Raw genomic sequence first — 22,657 nt, 5'->3', positions numbered from 1 at the left:
CTTTGAGCAGAATTTTTGCTGTGGATAGGGCAGTATTATCCTTAAGGGGGTAAGCCTCAATCCATCTGGAGAAGGCACATACTACAACCAAAACATATTTCAAATTGTTGCATCTCTCCATATGGATGAAGTCCAACTGGATAACTTCGAAAGGGCATGTAGGAGGGGCAAAATGACCAGGTGGAGTGGGAGTGCCCTTACCGGGATTATACATCAAACACACCATACAATTCTTAACCACTCTCTCTGCACATTTAGTGATACCATCATTCTTCCATACAGGAGACAACAACTTGCATATGCCCTTTGCGCTTATGTGTGCTGGACCATGAGCCATTGTAACAACAGCGAGCACATATGCATCCGGTAACATCCATCTCTGCTTTTCTGACAAATCAACCCAACATCCATTTTCATCCAACTTCCCCGTGCTCTCTTTCCATTTAGTCTTTTCCGTCTCAGTGGCCCCATTCTGTATTCCCTTCACACTTTCAACTGTGTCTTCACACATACTAGTCTCCGTTGGCCATCTCACTGAACTCGTAACATACATTCGATTTGTCAGATCTTTAGCTGTCTCCTTAGCAATCTCGTCTGCAGATGCATTACCACGACCAACATCATCCGTCACTTTCCGATGCGCACTACATTTGATTATTGCCACCTGTTTAGGCAATGTAAGTGCATCTAGAAGGTCGTTCACAAGCTGACCATGCTGAATCTTCGTGCCATGCGATGTTAAGAATCCTCTTTCTCTCCACAATCGCCCAAAACTGTGCGCCACACCAAAAGCATACTGGCTGTCGGTAAACACATTCACCCGTTTTCCTCTGGACAACACACACGCTCTTGTCAAGGCGATCAGCTCAGCAGCCTGAGCCGAATTCTGACTCAATCTTGCAGTTTCTACAACCGTACTCAATGTCACTACAGCATACGCAGTCGTCACATCACCATTCGGCAATTTAAAACAGGAACCATCCACATACAAAGTGCCATCGGGATCTACCAATGGAGTATCTTTCAGGTCAATACGACCCTTTGTTTCCTCCTCAGTTCTCAGATAACAGTCATGTGGTGCTTCACCACTTGACTCCATGTTGATCGGCAACAATGTTGCTGGGTTCAACACATTACATCGTTTGATGCGTATGTGACTAGCCAGTAACGTCAACTCATACCCAGACAACCTTGCGCTCGTCAAATGTTGAGTTTTCGTTCGATTCAAGAGAGTGTCAACTGCATGCGGAACCATCACCGTAAGCATATTATCCATGACCAGACCTGCGGACTGTCGAATGGACGCCGCGGCTGCCGCTGTTGCTCTTAAGCAACTCGGCAAAGCTCTAGCTACTGGGTCCAAGGTCGAAGAAAAATATGCGCATGGGCGCTGTTTGTCACCAAATTGTTGCGCCAGAACACTCAACGCACAACCATCCCTCTCGTGAACGTACAGTGTAAACGGCTTACTGTAATCAGGAGTACCTAACACAGGAGCCGAACACAACGCATCACGTAATTCAGAGAAACTTTTCTGACACTCTTCAGTCCATGGCAAAGGAGTCGGAACATCCTTGCACGTGAGGGCTAACAATGGTTTCGCCAATAGTGAAAAATTTGGGATCCATTGTCTGCAGTATGACGTAATACCTAGAAAGGCACGTACATCTCTCTGAGTTTTAGGCATAGTCATTCGAGAAATCGCTGCAATTCTCTCTGGGGTCAACCTTCTCCCTTCTTTTGATAATAAGTGACCTAAGTAGGTTACTTCTTGGCAACAATATTGCAGCTTGGAAGGTGACACCTTGTGATGTAAGTCATGTAGGTAGCGCAATAGTGATACTGTAGCCGTTTTGCAAATAGCCTCCGTATCAGCTGCCACTAATAGGTCGTCAACGTATTGAATCAAAGCCGCACCCATTGGTAACACAAATGCATCCAGTTGGCTTTTGAGTGCCTGGCTATAGATCGACGGACTTTCACAATAGCCTTGTGGTGCACGTTTTAGTCTGAAACTGCGACCACCTAATGAGAATCCGAATAGGTCTCTGCTTTCCTCAGCGATCGGGATACTAAAGAAAGCATTCTTTAGGTCGATCACCGTGAACCAGGAGGCAGAGGCTGGAATCAGGGTCAGCAAAGCCGTGATATCAGGGACCACGGGGAATTGTGGAATCACGATTTTATTCACCTCTCTCAAATCGATTATGAAACGATACACAGGAGGTTTAGATGGATCAGTGCGTTTTAAAATTGGTAGTACAGGACTATTACACAGATTTCCTCGAGTTTCTTCAATGACATCCTTTTTGATCAGATTGTGTACAAACGCTAATAGCGCTCGTTCTCCCTCAATGGAGATACGATACTGTGGTATACGTGGCAGTCGCACATTTGGTTTCAGCTTGATCATATAAGGTGGGATGTCCAAGAGACCCACGTCATTGGGACCTGTGGCCCATAGAGACGCAGGAAGGGAGCTCAATTCCGGTGGGAGTTTATCGATCGACAAGTACATAGGAGAGATTACTTTCCGACCTAATGTAAGCTCCACTCCTCCTTCAGGGGAGCAATACAAAGTCTCATATAACCGTTTTAACAAATCCAAGCCCAAAAGATTCTCACCACAACCAGTAGATAGAATCAATGGAGCCTCCAGCTCACGAGGGCCAATCGTAAGTGGCAAAGGGCTGGAAACAGGATTGCTAACAGGGGCGCCAGAGAATCCAACGTAAATATTTGTTAAGCCGACAAAGGTGCGCCAGGGAGTTTCGAATGCATGATGGAACTTTTCGTCGCACCAGTGTCTAACAGAAAAGGCTCAACTACGCCAGAAGTAGCTACTGCGACGTAAGGCCCACTCTGATCAACTGGAACTTATACTACTCCCTCTCTTTGTCGGTGGCTGTCCTAGTAATGATCGTTTGCAACAGTCTCATGTTCAACGTAGTAATCGTCCACATGATATTGTGTAGATCTAACTGACCCCGCATTTCGCTGGTCAAAACAATTATTCGTATCTGGTGAATTCTGGAGTCGCTCAATTTGATTTTGGGGGGCACCGCGACCTCTACCTCGTGATGCCTGTTGAGGACCACCACCACGGTTTCCTCGTGTTGACACACCATTTAGACGGTCACGTAAAGCAGGACAATCATATTTTATGTGTCCCTCTCTTCTACAATATGCGCACTGATTATACCCAAGTGAAGATCTATAGTCAGAGTTGTCAGAACGCGGCTGCATCCTATCGGGCTGTGCTCGCGGTCGATACTGCTGTTGTGAATCATTTTGGTTTGATCGTGGAGGATACGCTTGTTGCAACAAAACCTTCGTTTTGAGCTCCTTCGTTTTCTTATCTACATGATCACTTTCTTCCTTTTCCCTATTCTCATAGTATTGAGCCGTTGCTAATATCTGTGCAGTGGTTGAAACAGCCCATGCACTTTCTGAATTTTTCAATTTGTTGCATAGTTCTGGCAACAAATTTAATACGAATTTATCGACAAATAAACGTTGGCCTCCCTCAGTGCCCATATCCTGACCGCTATGATCGACAAATGCCTCTTCAAACCTTGTGAAGAAATCCGAGACACTCTCGTCTTTCTTTTGCTTACAAGCTGATAACTTATCCCAGTTCACCTTCATCGCTGGCATGAGAGTTTTCATGAGCGTAATGATTTTCTGAGGTAAATCCAAGATCAACTGCTCAGGCTTAGCCCCACCGACTTGCAATGCATCAGCCGCTATCAGTGCAGCCCAATCACCACCTAACTCATTTGCGTGGTTTGCTTGACGAATTTTCGCCCAAACTGGTTGTGGTACAACATTACCAAACAACATGTCGATGTCGGCAAGGTTCATAACAGAAGCTTCCACCAATTGGGATAGCTCCTTATAATAACCAGCCGGATTCTTACGCGGATCAGGCAAGGATTGCTTCACTTGCAAAACTTCCGATCGTTTCCATGGGAGGTGTATCCACACTCTTCGAAAATGCAGTAAAACCGGAGGGTTAGCTTGCGGATCACCAGGCACCCAAAGTGGCGGAACCTCTCTCATAGGATACTGACCAGGAGCCGCTTTCCAATTCTCAGTGGCATCATCAAATGACACTCGAGAATGCACTGTGGATCTGAACGCTAACAAACGTTCCAAGGCACGTCGTACATCACCCCCTACAATCATACCGTTCGAAAAGTGACTCTGGAGTTCAGTTATATCGGGCGGTACGTTATCTAGATCATCGTTATACCATTCTTCCCTCAAAAAGTTACACATTTCTTCGAACACGAATCTCTGCGTAGGCTCATTAAACTGAGAAAACGTGTCGAAGACCACACGTGGAGTGTAGTTAGCAGGGTGTCTTATCCATCTATGTGCCATAGTCACTAATGTCTCTTTTTCCCTTCCACTAGGGATCTGGCTCCGTCTCTGGGGAGTTTTGGAAAGATCAGACGGGAATAACTGACCAGAAAGCGGTGAATAAAGGGTAGCAACAGTGTTAGGGATACGATTACGAACAGAAGGAGAAGAAGAAAGAAGAGCAGGAGCAACAACATTAGAAGCGAAGGAAGGCATAGTAGAAACAGACAAGGTAGTCGGGGTAACAGGAATAACAGATTGAGGAGGTACAGGTACAGGGGCAGTAGGGACAGGGACAAGTGGTGGGACAACCGTAGAATTAACGACGGGCGGACCCGCAGCCACTGGAACAACGGGAGGAACAACAGGAGGAACTACAGGAGGAGCTACAGGAGGAGCTACAGGAGCCGTAGCACCCTGTGCATAAGGAGGTGGCGATTTCATCAAGTACGCTAACAAGGAATCCTCCTTCGAATCTTCTTCTTTTTTATCTAGACCAGTTGGTAAAACCGGATAACATTTATCTACACTCATATGATGTAGTCTAGTGGAAACTTCCATTTCTTTTTCTTCTTTTTCTCGCTTACATTGTTGTACAACTTGCATTATCGGAACAAACCCTTCTCTTCGATCCTTTTTAAGCTGTTTGATTTCTTTCTGCTTGGCCTCTTTACGCCATAACCGAAAAGAATCAAACATAGCTGGCCTAGCTTTCTTTTTAAATAATTTAGCTTCAAGATTATCTAAAATCGCAAGTTCAAAACTTCCATGCGGTGGCCAACTAAGGACACCATCTTTTTTCGTGTAACGGACCCAGTATTCATTATATATAATAGGGCCCACACCATGTCGACTGTAGAGCTCATATATCGGAGTTCCAACTGGAGGTATCGGACACGAGTCCTCCAACCGGGAATCCATTGCGCAACATTTGAAGATACCAAACAAACCACTATGGCTAGGCATCGTGCACACTAACCTAGTATCAAACTTCAAGGGTTACCGAAGTGCTAAATCTTCGTGTAAGACAAAACCCTCGGTTTTTGGCAATTGCAACTGTCAAATAAATACTAAGAACCACGACTAAGAACCACAAATGCAATGGAACCATGCAATACAACAAAGCCTTAAAAGGCTACCACAAAGCTTCAATGAGCTACAACAACAAAGCTTCAATAAGCTACAACAAAGCTTCAAGAAGCTAGAACAACCACTAAGGACTGGGAGCGACCCACAAATACTTAACTCAGAACTTCAATGGCGTCACCAGGAAGGCCCGTCTATCGTCTCGCTTGTACGGAAGGTCTACGCTGGGCGTCGAAAACAGGACGACAGTCAGGGCATCGGTCCGTCGCAGCCGTCAGGAGGCGGGAATCTTCGCGGGAAAAAATCTTCGGACCACTTATTTCGACAACAGGATCGATGAAGCGGGGTGCACCTTTTCCTCAGAGATTTCACACGAAGTTCCTCACAATCGTCAGGCTTTGGACCGGTACCGCCGATGTCGCCCCACGTTGGGCGCCAACTGAAGGACTGAGCTCTTTAAGACCCAGCGGTGCCAGGGAACAACACCTATAACCTTCGTGGGATACCTGTTCCGGCGCACAATTGACAGAGACACGGGAGGCTTCCTTCGGCGTCAAAGATCAGAATTTATTACTGCAGGGAGGCAAAAGTCACTAGAAGTACAACAGCGTGTAGGTTCTACGAGTCTGCTTCAACTTGCATATGTGAGTCGCTCTCTTTTATACAGGATATTGCCATTGCACAACATGTGAACAAAAGGTTACAACCCAGTTCCCACAATAAACTTCAATAAGGGTCGCTTTCATGCTTTCAGAACTCCGGAACATGATCACAGTACATTACCAGTCCCCAACTGTAAAAGCACATCTTCCCATCGTTAGGCACATTCCACTTGAGTTGTAAATGAGCAAGAGAAAAGGGACAAGAACAGCTGCTAGGAAGTCAGGCACACCTAAAGAAAAGAGTGTGGGGGTAATATTGAAAACATGATCATAGGATCAAAGAGCTTGATCCCAGCGCATGCACGGCTGAAACAATAGGCCGGTACGAAGTGATTACCCTCAAGCTGAGCCATTTGCCTTTGCAGTGTCATTCCTCCGGTCATAAAGGAGCATGAAAGGAATATGCGTCTTCCGTATGTCTTGGGAACTAAAAGTTCATGGTGCGGACACTTGCCTGTTCGCTGACTACGTGAGGGCAAGGAACAAAATGGATGCCGTATCTAAAATGGAACCCACGGGTTCAGATGTAGAAACACGTAAATAAGGCGAACCAAGCCAGGTAGTGTAGTGAAAACACGTACACTTACCGAGCTTGCCATTTACGGTTCATAGACACCACATTCGTTCATATTCGGCAATGCCCAAAACACCGTAACGATATTCACGGAACCTCAGGTCTCACATTTACGTGAGTTTGAGCTATTGGCCCTGTAAATGACAATGCCTTTTCTTTATGTTTTGGTTTTTAAAACATAAATAAAAGGTATTGTCAATTACAGTGCCAATAGTTTGAACTTGTGTAAATACGAGACCTATTGCATTGCAAATGCTTGTTGTTTCTAGCAGGCAGGTGGTGTTACTTCTGGACCCCCATCGCTGGCTTTCCTCACCAAAGTTGGCCATGAAAGTAGTGGCTTTATTGCCTCTGCTTCCTGCAGGTCAGACTTATTTTGGTATAGGACCGCAACCAGCAAGCGTTCATCATCCTGAGGAAGATAAAATGAGAACCACTGAGTCGGGAACAATAAACACCTATTAATCACACTGTGGGATAATCCAAACTTAAACAAATTTCACGCTGTGGCCAGAACTGGCTAGTCGACATGGGACACTTCTGCCCCGTTAAAATAACTGCCAGTGCTTAATGCTCACTGGAATAAAGCAATAGCCAATGTAACGCTTAGTCTGATGAAAAATATTAGCCCGTAGGCTCAGGGACAACTTAAGAGGAATGTCCATCGCACAGTGAATGTTTATGGAGGACGTACAAAATTGTATTGTGGTGCATACGCGGTATGGTATGATCGACTTTAATATTTACAAAAATTTCAGCTGCTAATAATAAGTGGGTTACGTGTTTTTTCTGAAAGCCGGCTTTCCCTTAGATGTGTTCGTTGAAATAGAGGCTGACAATTAAGAATCACAATTAAACCATGTTTAAATATACAATAATTCCTCTGTCAAGGGCTCAGTCATAAACCAAATTAGCAGTAAAGAAAAATCAGGGACTTGTAGGCATTCTGTTCGATTTCATAAAAAGAAGAAATGTTCAAAGAACAATTTCAGAACAAGAAAATTAGCTCCTGAGCCAGCAAGAATAAAATAGTTTTCTAATGACCTGTTTCTTCTAGATTGTGACAGGCCCAATCAAATTGCTATATTACTTTTACGTGTACTGTAGGCATGCCACTCACTGGAGCTACTCCTCTGGCCGTCGTATTTGCATTAGGTGAAGGGTTTGTGGCAGTGAGAGAATGCACCATAGTTCGCAGGCTGTTAGTATTGGGAGGATGAAAGGCTTACTGTGTACTAGACCCTTTTCCTCTCCGCTTGCTCTTACCAAGGGGAAGGTATTCCATTTCATTCAGTTCCGCGAATGTGAAATGTTTGGAAGTGAAAGCATACGCTACAGATTTAGGATTATTTACACCACGCTGCAGACTTTGCTTTTGGATTCTTTCCAGTCACCATTTCTGAAACAGCATTTCCAAAGTATGTTCGTCTGCATGTAATTTATGAGGTCTGGAAGATGATGCACTTAGCCATCCATCCCCACCCCTTGTTGCTTCCCCCACACCAGTTTACGTTAAAAACTTTTTGCACTTAAGTTTCATTTTATTTACAACTTGGATCAGTAATTAAAAAGAAAAAAGTTATTCACGGCACCTGCGCTTTACCTTTAAACATGTTAAGATAAAGCACGGGTGCCATGATTGCTGCAAAAGTAAAGAAAGACATTTTTTTCTATATCTTTACTTTTGCAGCAATCGTGGCACCCGCGCTTTATCTTAACATGTTTAAAGGTAAAGTGCGAGTGCCGCAATTGTAACAAGAGTAAACAAATAGAAGAAAATGGTGGCTGCATGCTTTTTGTTTATCTATTTGTTTACCTTCGTTACAATCGCGGCCCGTGCTTTATCTTAACATGTTTAAAGGTAAAGTGCGAGTGCCGCAATTGTAACAGGAGTAAACAAATAGAAAAAGATTGCGGCTGCATGCTTTTTGTTAGGTCTCGCCTTGGCAGCAGATGCGCTGCATGCGCTGTCTCAGCGAGACATAAAGTAATCTCTATGTGTTGGCAAGCGGCCGGTAGTTTCTCCTGCCGCTTGCCATTTGCTGAACGTTGGCATTGCTATTGTTACCTTTGTTTTGACTGGCTGTTGTTGTCCAACTGACTTCCATGTAGTCTGGAAGCAGCGACCACCAACTACAGTTTACGTCCGCACTGTTCTGACTTTTTCTTTGTCTTGCGCATCTCTACCTGACGTAAACATGGCAGTGGCACATGCACAAGGAGCCATTGTGCACGAGGGGCGGGTAGCGCATGCTGCTTGTTTCATTTGCTTTCTTCCAATTACTATATTGGCATGCTCCGTCCATGGAGCACCCGTATTTTCGCCTCATTCCCTAACAGCCAGACTGGGCCCACTCTTTTCAGAGGAGCCCTTGAATATCTGCATTTCCCCGCCCTGATTTATGCATGACTTTGGAGCTGACGTTACCACGCACCCCGTTTCCAACCCTAATTGCCTCGGATTGGCTGTATTTATACATGCCTCTACCGTTTTTAAGAAGCACGCATCGTGAGGAGTTTTGTGGACTGTGAAGGACCTGCCCGCTTCTGCACCAGGACTTTGACTTTGAAGGCTAACCTCGCCGCACCCGCTTCGCGGGTGCCGCAGCGCCAGGAACAAGGGGGATTGCACACTTGCCTTGGAGGACGTAGACCAGGCACTAGGTTGTGGCTAACAGCGGGGCTGCGAGCGTTGCGGGGACTCCATATCCCAGGAGTCCCTGCGAGACCGTGTAACACCTTCCGGTCCGCTCTCCCTGTTGTTCCGCCCCCCGCCCTCTGGAGGGTTTTTAAACTCTTACTCACCTGTTTCCTGTGGGACCGTTTTTAAGAAGCACGCATCGTGAGGAGTTTTGTGGACTGTGAAGGACCTGCCCGCTTCTGCACCAGGACTTTGACTTTGAAGGCTAACCTCGCCGCACCCGCTTCGCAGGTGCCGCAGCGCCAGGAACAAGGGGGATTGCACACTTGCCTTGGAGGACGTAGACCAGGCACTGGGTTGTGGCTAACAGCGGGGCTGCGAGCGTTGCGGGGACTCCATATCCCAGGAGTCCCTGCGAGACCGTGTAACACCTTCCGGTCCGCTCTCCCTGTTGTTCCGCCCCCCGCCCTCTGGAGGGTTTTTAAACTCTTACTCACCTGTTTCCTGTGGGACCGTTTTTAAGAAGCACGCATCGTGAGGAGTTTTGTGGACTGTGAAGGACCTGCCCGCTTCTGCACCAGGACTTTGACTTTGAAGGCTAACCTCGCCGCACCCGCTTCGCAGGTGCCGCAGCGCCAGGAACAAGGGGGATTGCACACTTGCCTTGGAGGACGTAGACCAGGCACTGGGTTGTGGCTAACAGCGGGGCTGCGAGCGTTGCGGGGACTCCATATCCCAGGAGTCCCTGCGAGACCGTGTAACACCTTCCGGTCCGCTCTCCCTGTTGTTCCGCCCCCCACCCTCTGGAGGGTTTTTAAACTCTTACTCACCTGTTTCCTGTGGGACCGTTTTTAAGAAGCACGCATCGTGAGGAGTTTTGTGGACTGTGAGGGACCTGCCCGCTTCTGCACCAGGACTTTGACTTTGAAGGCTAACCTCGCCGCACCCGCTTCGCGGGTGCCGCAGCGCCAGAAACAAGGGGGATTGCACACTTGCCTTGGAGGACATAGACCAGGCACTGGGTTGTGGCTAACAGCGGGGCTGCGAGCGTTGCGGGGACTCCATATCCCAGGAGTCCCTGCGAGACCGTGTAACACCTTCCGGTCCGCTCTCCCTGTTCCGCCCCCTGCCCTCTACGGTCCCTATATCCCAGGTCTAACCTCCCGCAGCGCGGGACGCAGCTCGGGGCGAAGACTGGGCTAAGAGCGGTCCGTTTGAGGCCGTTTGAGGACTAAGAGGACTGGACTGGGCCACCCCTGTTTAAATTGTCATCACATATCCAGGTTATATTTGTATTATATTATATTATCATCAATCATGTGCACACGGGGTTCTCGTAGCAAAACAGCAAAGGGAGGGCATAAATCTAACGGGACACTCGACGATTTCATTACCAAAACTAACACAGCTATTGATAATGAAATCTGTAAAATGCAACATAGAGTGTCACTAGAGTTAGAAGCCGCACGAAGACTATCCCAGGACCTAGCATTTACTAAAAAATCATCTTTAGGCAATATTGCCTTGGCAAAAACCCCTGAACGCTTGTCAGGTCCCCGGCCTTTGATAGTAAAGGTGGATATCCATCACCCCTTACCAACACCTCCTCTGGAGTTACCATCTATCCCCTTGTCGACATCTTCTAAGCCCACCCAGATTTTGTTGCCAAACACCCCAGGCTCAGACCCTGGTATCCCCAAACATTTTGATATGATAAAGCAGCCAGCTAGTATTAATAAGAGAGACGCTGTACGTATTAGAAAACCACTTGCTAGATCAGCGTACGCTCAGAAAAAGGCAAAAATTGCGAGGGCTCATTTTTTTAACAACCGTCGTCTCCTGGCTTTAAACAGAGCAGACACTAATGTTCTACAAGCTAACACCTGCCCTACTTCTGTGGCGTCCTCTACATTATCCACGTCGACGTCTACAACATCCTCATCGTCAACGGGTAGGTCCGTTTCACGAAGAAATCACCGTCGCCGTTGCAACCGTCGACGACATCGTCGTCGTCGACGATACCTTCTGGATCAGTCGTCGACGTCCCTCCGTCGGCGACCACCCGGTCAACGGGCTCGACGATGACACAGGAACCTACCTTGAAAAGTGCATATGTTCATTTAAAAATTACTAAGCGCACTTTGACACCGGATCTAACCTCTCCGAGCAGAGTCCAGGCTTTACCACCTGCGCATCTTCTGGATAACGAAGACTCGGATGAGGGTTCTATGTTCCAGACAGCTACTAGCCCATCTGAACTGCACGTAAAATATCACGAGAGTTCAGAATATGAAGAACAACAGCAGGACGAACAAGTGGATTACCAGGAGGAATTCCAGCCTCCTCCTCCTCCTCAACCTATGGTTTGTCTTCCTGCATCCATAGTCACGGATCTACAGTTCTTGATAGCGGACTACAAACAGAGGTTTCCCTCTACACCTCCACCACCTTCAGTGGTTACGCCTCCGCCTAGACCTCGACCTCCACCTCTAGTGCTTCACCCGGATCCTGCTCCTGCACAGCATCCTCCATCCTCAGTTGATGAAGAAGAGGAGCAATAGCAGGAGGAAGGGGAACTCCAGGACTCACATGACGAGTGGGATGATTAGGTCATTCCATGTCCAGCATCTTCTGCGCCAACGCAAGCCGATTTGCCCCCGGAGGACATTGGGGGATTCCATAATATCCTAGAAAGGGCGGCTTTGCATTTCAAGATTCCAATAACTACCCAACAACAAGACTGCTTCCTTTATGATTTCAAGGAACCGTTTAAAAAGGCTGTTAGGTCCATACCTATCATAGACTACATTTGGGACCAGGGGGTTAAGATCATGCAAAACCCTTCTTCCTTGCCCCCAGTTCTGCCCAGGCTGGACAAGAAATATAGGGCTCCAGACACAGCTCCAGCTTGCCTTACTGGCCATCCCAACTTGAACTCGGTCATTACCCAAGCAGCGCAGCACAAATCAAAAAATCCTTCTGCTGCTCTACCTGCGCCACCGGATAATGAGGGACGAAAACTGGCCAATATTGGGAAGTGGTTTTCTTCGATGTCCGCGTTGACAGTGCGAGCTGCAAACTCCATGGCACTGTTAGGACGTTATAACCGTCAAATGTGGGCTGATATCGCCCCATATTTGGGACCATTGTCGGAGGAAGAAAAAGAAGAGGCAAAAAAGATTCTCTTAGAAGGCGAGCGCTCAGCCTCAGAGATGATTGACTGTGCGATGGATATCGCATCAACGGGTTTCCGCCAGCTAGCTGGGGCTGCGGTGCTGAGACGACAAGGCTGGTTCAAAGTAACTACCTTCCGGCCGGAAGTGCAAACTAAGGTGCTCGACATGCCTTACGATGGCCAACTTCTATTTTGAGCACACATAGATGAGGCGCTTCAAGGTATTAAAAAATATACCGATACAGCGAAGGCACTGGGTACCCTCCAGTTTAAAAATCCTCCCTTTCGGGGCTCCAGAGGGAGAGGCCAATCTTCAAGAGGAGATTTTCAAGGTTACCGGTCCTCGTACAGATAAAATCAGCAGTACAAACCCCAATATCAGCAAAGACAACAACAACAGTCGTCCAACACAAAGTCTTACTTTTGTGGTAGAGGAGGAAAGAATGACACAGCCAGAAGACAATGACTTCTCTCTGCCACAGGTCTCCACTTCTTCTCTGCCATGCAAAGTTGGAGGAAGAATTCCATCTTTCCTACAAAATTGGAGAAAAATCATAACAGATCGATGGGTCCTCCAACAAGTTCAATTCGGACTCACTCTGGAGTTCATAGAAACTCCGCCTCAAACTCCTCCTCGCCCAATGCTCCACAAGAATTTACATCTGCTGCAGTTGGAGCTCTCATTAATGCTCCAGAAAGGTGCTATAGAAAGAGTCCCTCGCGATCAGAGAGGCAAGGGGTTCTACTCCTGATTCTTCTTAATTCGGAAGAAAGAGAAACAATGGAGACCTATATTGGACTTAAGAAACCTAAACAAGTATCTCAAGAAACAGTCATTCTGTATGGTGTCCATTCAGGAGGTGCTACAACTCCTCAATGTGAACGACTTCATGGTGTCTCTAGACCTTCAAGACGCCTATTTTCACGTGCCTATCCACAGAAATCACAAGCAATACCTCAGGTTCGCTGTGGCAGGCAAACACTACCAGTTTGGGGTGTTACCCTTCGGCCTGAAGTCGGCACCACGCATTTTTACAAAATGCCTGTCTCCAGTAGCAGCGTACCTCCGGCAACAACATCACCAAGTCTTCCCATACTTGGATGACTGGCTGGTCAAGGCACCTTCTTTTGCAGGCGTGACCAAGTCCTCCAACGCCTGTCTTCAACTTTTCAACGACTTGGGCCTTACTCTTAATTGAGACAAATCCGTCCTTCAGCCTTCCCAGCGTCTTACTTTCCTAGGCGCTGCCCTAGATACGGCTCAGAAGAAAGCATTCCCTTCACAGGAGCGTCAATCCAAGCTGGCATCCTTGGCGGCCCATGTACAAACCAGAAGAACCCTCAAGGTGCGCCTTTGCAAGTCCCTGCTAGGGATGATGTCTTCTTGCATCCTGTTAGTTCCACACTGCCGTCTTCATATGCGTCCTCTTCAGGAAGCACTATCCACTCAATGGATCCAGTGTACAGGATCATTCGAAGATGTAATCCGAGTGACTCCTCCCATGGTAAAAGCTATACAGTGGTGGATTTGCCCACAGAACCTTATGCGAGGTATGCCGTTCCTGCTTCTAGTCTCGCCGCATATTATAACAACAGATGCGTCCCTGGAAGGTTGGGGGGCGTTCCTCCAAGAACTCAGAATCAACGGACAGTGCCGAAAGACAACTGCACATAAACCTTCTCGAGTTAAGAGCAGTTTACCTGGCGTTTCGAGCGTTCCTGCCTCCGATCAAAAACTCCCCAGTGCTTGTGAGGACAGACAACACCACCACAATGCACTATATCAACAAACAAGGGGGGACTCGGTCTCTGACGTTGTCTCGCAAATCTCAAAAGATCTGGAACTGACTACTTCTTCACAACATTTCCCTTCGGGCAGAATACATCCCTGGAACGGACAATGTCCTTGCAGACTCACTGAGCAGACAGCGCTCTGTGTGCCACGAGTGGGAGCTGGACCACCAACTTCTCAGTCACATCTTCTCCCGATGGGGCAGGCCTAACCTGGATCTGTTCGCAACCAGACACAACGCCAAATGCCAACATTACGCAAGCTGGCGTCCCCAGAAGGGGTCTCTAGGGAATGCATTTTCGATCACATGGTTCAACGTCTTTGCGTACGCATTTCCTCCATTTCCCCTGATTCCCAGGGTTCTCAGGAAGCTGAAGGCAGAACATAGTACCCTGATCTTGATAGCTCCAGCGTGGCTGCGCCAACACTGGTTCACGGAGCTTCACCTCCTATCGCTGGAACCGCCGATCCCATTGGAGCCGTGCCCCAATCTCCTCACAATGAACCACGGACAAGTCCAACATCCGGATCCAGCATCTCTTAAATTATCGGTCTTGGCTCCTGAGTTCTGATAATTCCAGAACTTAAACATCCCGCCAGATTGCAGAGTTGTTCTAGCCCGAGCTCGGGCCTACAGTACCAACAAAACGTATTCCCTAAAATGGAAAAGGTTCTGCATGTGGTGTAAATCGAAGAAAATACATCCCTTTTCTTCATCACCTGCACAGATCTTACCTTACCTTCTTCATTTGGCAAACTCAGGTCTGGCTCATGCTTCAATAAAAGTTCACCTGGCTGCCATATCTCGTTTCAGACGTTCCTCAGCTGGTACTTCCCTCTGGTCCAGCAGACTCATAAAACAATTCCTTAAAGGCTTGTTCAGGACATTTCCTCCGGTGAAATCTTTACCGCCTGCCTGGCAGCTGAACATTGTGCTTGCTCAATTAATGAAACATTCCTTTGAGCCAATACACAAAGCTGATATCAAACTATCTTTCCAGGAAAACGGCTCTTCTATTGGCGCTTACCTCAGCGAGAAGAGTAAGCGAACTCCAAGCCTTTTCAATTCAAGACCCTTTCCTCCAATTCAGGCAGGACAGAGGGTTTCTGAGGACTAATCCTAAATTCATTCCAAAGGTCCCATCTGACTTTCACCTTAATCAGCCTACAGTACTGCGGTCTTTCTTCCTGAATCCACATTCCGCAGCAGAGAGGTCTCTCCACTCTCTTGATCTCAAACGCTGTCTGAAGTTCGACATCCACAGAACAGAGACATTTCGAAAATCTAACCAACTCTTCGTTGCCTTTAGCAGACCTAGGAAAGGTCTTCCATTAACTAAGCAGAGCATTTCACGTTGGATCTCTGCAGCTATTGCTTTCTGTCATCAGCAAGCAGGACATCCTCTGCATTCCAAGGTTCATGCTCATTCCACTAGAGCAGTCTCAACCTCCATGGCGCTCTTTGCAGGAGTGCCCATCATTGACATCTGCAGAGCGGCGACATGGAAGACGCCTCATACGTTCACCAGGCACTACTGCTTGGATACTGAACTTATGAAAGATGCAGCAGTGGGACACGCTGTGCTCCGTCATCTATTTCACTAGAAGTGAGCCTTCTCTTTCATCCCACCTTCCTACTGTCTACTTGTACATTTCTCTCTACTATTGCATTTTGGTACCTTTTGCATTTCACAATTGATATGTTATTATCTAGTGAGATTTACTGTTGTACCATTCGAAATGTGCTTGTTATTGTTCGCTACTCTGATTCAGGCATGTGAATCTATGAAAGATACCCATAATACTGGATAAGGAATGCGTTTCTTACCTGTAACTGCAGTTATCCAGTATTGGTATCTTTCATAGATTCACATGCAACCCACCCACCTCCCCTGGAAGGGCTCACCTAGGTTCTCTCAGTAATATACTACTTAGCACTGTGCTTACGAAAATCTGAGGGACCAGAGCTCCTTCCAGGAAGGTTCTAGAGGGTGGTGATAGCTGATTGGCTCTTGGCCAAAGTTTGGTCCTTTTCACAAAAGGACATGGATATGTTACTAATGAGAGGCCTCTGGCCCATTACTATGTATATATGTCTAAATTACATTACTTTATTTATGTATCGGGGACTCCCACCCCGACGACGGGGAATGATTCAGGCATGTGAATCTATGAAAGATACCAATACTGGATAACTGCAGTTACAGGTAAGTAACGCCTTCCTTCTACTGTGTCCGCATTAGGACTTTGCTTGTTGTTGTCTCGCTCTGCTCTGAGCACAGGTATCACAATTCACCTGTCCTGCCATAGTTGTCTTTACTGACTATGTTCTTTCTTCACTTTATCGTTTTTAACCGTCCATGTTTCTTTTAAGTGGCATGGACTTTCGCCACGGTATTGTACTTCCCTTATGTTTCCATTGAAATTTGGGATAACTTTCTTGGGACATTCTGTTCTTCACCCTTCTGTGATATGAGGTGTTGGAGCTGTTATCTCCTCATTTTAGTCCTTATTTATTTTCAGTGTGCACTAGCCCCCGGCTACCTTATCCCCACAACCTTTTTCGAACCTGAGTGTCCTGCATTTACCTCTGGATCACTTATTATTAAAAGCCCATTAATGGCCCTCTGATCCATCTATTGTATATATTGTGCCAAATCTTTGTCTGTTTACCCTAGGCATGTCCCACGGCCATTGCCTTCGGTACATGCGCCCTGAGGATGGTGAGACCCACATTGGGGTCTTACACCGAACCTCGCGTTGGTACTGAAATATCTTCGTGAATCACAAACGTCTATGACCAACTTTGTAATTTTATCTTTTGAAGATGCTGTTCTCCATTTCATAGACTATTTTATCATAGAGTGTTGTCTTTCTCACTCTTTTATATGTTAAATTCATTATTCAATGTTGCTTTTGTCTAAAATGATTTTTGTTTTCCAGTGTATTATTCTGCTGTTTCAATGCTGTTAGTAAGGCTGGAAAAGTTAGGTGAGCTCGTTTTGGTTACAGTTGGCATTAGAGATCAGCGGTGAGCGTTTAACTCTAAACTCCATCTGACCGCTATGTCTTCTCAACTATCTAGCATTGGGAGATCTGTATAATTGTATACCTGGTAAACTTATTCTTTTTTGGGCAATTTAAAATTCATTTGTCACCAAACGTGTTTGTGCAATGTAACCGCCTGTTATTAGTTTTGTGTAATAACGGGAGACATAAAAACGATACACTTTATGGTTTCAAGATGAATCTCCTGTCTAATTTCTCTCAAAAGAAGAGCGGTTTCCTTAGTAACCAAAACGCTTAAACATGCTAAAGAAACTGAGACAAATAAATCAAACTAACAAAATAGCAGGAAAGACCACTTAAAATAATAAAAGCTAGAGGCATTCCTGCCCTGCAAGTACCTGTGCAGCTGGGAACTGAAATCGCAGAGTCCAGTTCACCGTATGAGTGGAGAGCAGGCACAAAAAGCATTAAAAATGCAATAGGTCTTGCATTTCATTAATTTGAAGCCATTTGCTTTGCTATACAATACCATTAGCAAAGCAAATAGCTGTAACTTAATCAAAGGCGAGACCTATTGCATTTTCAATGCTTGTTTATCTATTTGTTTACCTTTGTCACAATCGCGGCACCCATGCTTTACCTTTAAACATGGTGAGCTAAAGCGCATCCCGTGATTGTTACAAAAGTAAAGCAATAGAAAAAAACATATGTTTTTGCTATTTCTTTTGAAGAAATCGCACCACCTGAGTTTTAGCTTAGCAAGTTTAAAGATAAAGCGCGGATGCTGCAAATATTTTTTTTCTTTTTAGTTAGTGATCCGAGTTGTAACTAAAACTAAGCAAAGTGCAAAAACGTTTGTTAATTAAAAGTGGTGTGTAAAGCACCAACGTTTCAGCATAACATGTTTAAAGGCAAAGCACGGGTGCCACCAATGTAAAACAAGCATTGGCGTAGCCAATAGGTTTCGCATGTGGTACCCTCTAAGTATGTAGCCTTGCAGCATATTATCCTGGGTGCTATAACATCTACTGCTCTTTAACTTGGATGCTTTAACAGTAATAGGCACATTAAAGCACTGCATTGAGAAGTACTTATTTAAAGTGTTATTTCAGTACAACTGGTAGTCTGACCTCGCATATCTAGAAGTGATTTTATACGTGATAATGAAGCAAAAAAGAGTTTTAGTGAATTCAATAATTCGCTCGATAACACAATTTAAGCGAGGAAGGCACAATGTGTCCATGTTTCCTGGTTTCACTTTGTACAAATCAGCCAATAAATGGGGTTCAATGGGTCTTTCCTTACACTAAGTAATTAACAGTTCTATTGGGACCTTTGTTTGTTTTTATCTTATTTCAGAATTCAAAATATAGTGCAGACTCGACAGAAAGGTAATTGCAGCACTTTACATGAGCACCAGTTCCATTACACAAGGTCACATGCAATTGTTTATAGAGATGGGAGATTAAGTGATTTGCTCAGAATCACAGGATGTTGAGCTGAAGCCAAGAGCCAAACTCGTTTCCCCAGCTAGCAGCTCGGACTGTAATGCGACATCCTGGGTACAGAAAGGCAGGTAGAAGCCAAATGAAAGCTGGGCTTGAGGTTCTAACAGGACCTCGAAGAGAACCAGGCTTTATGCTTCAGCCTGGCTCGAGCTTTCAGTGGCTCTCGCACCTGGAAGGTTGTGGTGAACAAACACTGGCTGTAGTGCGAGGGCGCTGGCTGTTGTGTGATCAGTGGTTGCAGGAGCGGCGACCATGGTGTGACCTGTGCTATGGGTGAACTGGGTCTGGTCTGTGCTGTTGCACACTAGTGCTTGCTGATTGTGGTTTAACACATTTTGTTCTGCACTGGTTGTGATGCCAGTGGGGTAGCAAGTGTGCATTGAGTTCTAAAGTGAGCAATGAAAATGGGATCCTATGGCCTAGTTTTGAGTCGAAAATAGCCACTGAGTTTGGTGTAGCAGGTCACCCAAACGTGCGAGCCTGGTTCCGTTGCACCTGCTGCACTTTGGTGCGTGTTATGGTGCAAGGACACTGCCCATGGTGTTGGACAGCTGACTGTCACAGGCGCGCACATCGCTGGCTGATGTACAAGCAGAGTGTGTAAAGTACAAAGAAATGTGTTCGAGGCATGTGGGCTGCTGAATTCATATCTGTGCATAGATCGCCGCCTAGTGTTGGATCCGGATGTTTGCACTTTGTTGTCTTGGAAGACTCTTTGGAGTATCTCGAGATAGGTGACTCCTCCCCTGGACTACAGTGCGCATGGGCATCTTCTCCATCCTCAGATTGTTTTTTTCCGCCATTGGGTTCGGATGTTACTCCAAAACTCCAAGTTCGGAATCAAAACAAAAAGGCCTTCGACTTCGATGGTATTGTTCTCGCTCGGTACCTCTCTACTCGAACAAGCTTTCCATCTCGACTCGGTCGTCGACGCGGGCCGTTGGGCCTTTTCGACGCCAGGTGAGACTGCCGTCAATGGAAAGAAGCCCGTTTAAAAGTTGCCCACAATGCCACTCCAAGTTCCCACATACTGACAAACACTCAGTATGCAACAAGTGCCTTTCCCCAGACCATATGAAAGAAACCTGCCCAGCCTGCGCCCAGTTTCGGTCGAAGAAAACCATACGGATCCAACGGGCCGCTAGGCAAGAGATGCAGCGACAGGCACCGGAACCGGACAACATCTTCGATGATAACCAAGAACTACCGGAAGCTCCAGATTCGGACCTAGAGATCGTCACTGTCGAGGACTACTCAGACTCCGATGACGAGATCCCGCCGGGGCAAATCGTGAGTACACAGCCCCCGACACCAATTACCCCGCTACCAAAGGCTCCGGTCGAGGCATCGCCAAAAGGCCTTAGCCAAGATCCGAAAAAAGTTTCGCCAGCCCCGCCATCCGGCTCGGCTCCGAAATCGAAACCGAAAACTTCAGAGACCCCAGGGCCGAGTACCTTCATCCCTAAGAAGGTTCCAGAGCCAAAGAAGGTCGTCGACCCGAAGGGCGTCGAACCGAAAAAGGCCGTACCGCCCAAAAGCACCAAGCCAAAGAAGACTGTCGACCATAAAAAGGCCGCTCAGCCAAAAAGCGTCGACCCCAAAAGGGGAGTCGCACCGAACAAAGACACACAGCCAAAGGCCGCCGAACCAAAAAAGGTCGCCGACCCGAAAAAGCCCACTGTACCGAAAAACGTCGACCCGGCAAAGGTCGCCGACAAGAAGGGTGCCGTACCGAAGCCCGTACCACGGACGGACAAGGCTATCGACCCAAAAATAAGTGCTCCGAAGACACCAGTCGATCCAAAAAAGACCATCGACTCGGAAAAGGCAAACAACCAAAAAAGCCTGTTGAGCACAAAAAGCCTATCGAGCCGAAAGATCCGGTCAACCCGAAAAAAGGGCACGAGCCGAAGAAAAGCAATAAAACACCAAAAGTCGTCGAAAAAGAAGGTGTTACCGACCCAAAAAAGTCTAACACTCAACCAAGGACTGTAGAGGAAGAACTCTTCCATCCAGATCCATCAGACGACCAAGCAAAAATATACATTAACCCAGAGACTGGTAAAGTCACAATCCTGCACAGGAAGAAGAGGCCACTGGACACCGGCTCTCATTCCCCTATTCCATTAAAGAAGAAAGACTTTGGGACTTCTCCCTCTAGGCCCTTCATCCCTTTCTATCCTATCATGCCTACTACACCTTTTGCTCCTTACTCTCCTTCTCACCACGGGGACAATGAGGGGAACACAGGGGAAAATCCACAGCCAGATTATGATTTTCCACAAGATCCTCAACCACAAGAGGAACCATGGGAGGAGCAAACAGACCCATACAACACCCATCCCATCCCTGATGTACCCTCTTATCCAAATAGGCCGTCACCTACTGATGACACCGGTGTCTTCAACCAACTCACAGATAGGGCAGCGCAGTACCACAACGTAGACATGCATAATGACCCTGTCGAAGAAGACTTCTTATTTGACACCTTCCCCACTTCAGAAAAGAGTGTCAGAACACTTCCTATGTTAAAGGGAGTGTTAAAACACGCCCCTGACATATTTAAGGATACAGCCAGGGCACGAGTAATCAATCCCAGGATAGAGAAGAAGTATAGAGCAGCCCCTACAGACCGTACCTACATCAGAGGGCAGTTACCATTAGACTCCCTAGTAGTGGCTAATGCATGTAAAAGGGCCAACTCCCAAACAAAGGGGGAAGCACTTCCCCCCGATAAGGAATCAAAGATACCAGAGGCGTCAGGTAAAAGGGTAGCAGCACAAGCCTCCAACTCATGGAGGATTGCTAATACACAAGCCCTACTGGCTCGTTACGACAGGGCACATTACGACCAGCTCGAAAGCCTAATGCAACACCTACCTGAGCCTTTTAAAGCACAAGCTGATGACCTCATACAAGAGGGAAAATTCATTACAAACGCCTCCATCAAATGTGCGCTTGACGCAGCAGACACCGCAGCCAGGTCAATTAACACTAGCGTCTTGCTACGCAGACATGCATGGCTGCGCATCTCAGGCTTTAAGAACGAAGCGCAGTCCACCATTCTTAACCAGCCAGTCAATCAAGACTTTCTATTTGGGCCTGCTGTCGACACCATTTTAGACAAAATGAAAAAAGACACAGAAACCGCAAAATCAATGGGGGCATTACAGTTTCAGCAACATAGAGGCTCCTTTCGATGCTCCTCATATAGAGCAACTACACGAGGAAATACCTCGCAGACGTCAGCCTCATACAAAAGCAACACACAAGGTTCCTTCACCAAACACACAAACAGAGGAGGTTATAGAGGCAACAATAATAAGGGAAGAGGACGTGGAGGCAATAACACCAAAGCCTCCACTGCCACAAAACAGTGACTTTATCACGCTAACTACAGACCACCTACACCGGTCGGAGGCAGACTCCAACAATTCCTACCTGTCTGCCACACAATTACCACGGACAGGTGGGTGAGAGAAATTATCCAGTATGGTTATTGCCTAGAACTGACTTCTACACCACCAAACATACCACCCAGACACCGTCCATTGTCCACAGAACACATCACCCTGCTCCAACAAGAGGTGAAATGCATGCTGGAAAAGGGGGCCATAGAGCCAGTCCCTTTCCACCAGCAAGGGACAGGAGTATACTCCCTATACTTCCTTATTCCCAAGAAGGACGGTTCCCTCAGGCCAATATTGGACCTCAGACTCCTAAATCAATACATACTGTCAGAGCACTTCCATATGGTCACACTACAGCAAGTGCTCCCGTTGCTACAACAAGGAGACTTCCTAGCAACACTGGACCTCAAGGATGCGTATTTTCACATACCTATC

The 22,657-nt window shown here is 46.7% G+C and overlaps 1 protein-coding gene across 6 annotated transcripts in view; it reads left to right on the top strand.

Moving 5' to 3' along the window:
* LOC144772707 (uncharacterized) overlaps window positions 1–22,657 on the top strand; it is a 650,472-nt gene that overhangs the window by 126,393 nt on the left and 501,422 nt on the right. Inside the window, exon 4 of one of the 6 annotated variants that reach the window (XR_013599825.1) lies at window positions 17,239–17,286. The exons of the other annotated variants lie outside the window; for them this stretch is intronic. The gene's annotated coding sequence lies outside the window, so the exon portion shown is untranslated. The remainder of the gene's footprint in view (window positions 1–17,238; window positions 17,287–22,657) is intronic. 6 annotated transcript variants of the gene reach the window in all.

The sequence above is a fragment of the Lissotriton helveticus genome, chromosome 8, assembly GCF_964261635.1.
Source record: "Lissotriton helveticus chromosome 8, aLisHel1.1, whole genome shotgun sequence".
Classification (NCBI taxonomy): Eukaryota; Metazoa; Chordata; class Amphibia; order Caudata; family Salamandridae; genus Lissotriton; species Lissotriton helveticus.
Note: the sequence above shows the minus strand (reverse complement) of the source record. Positions and strands in the feature narration are given on the sequence as shown.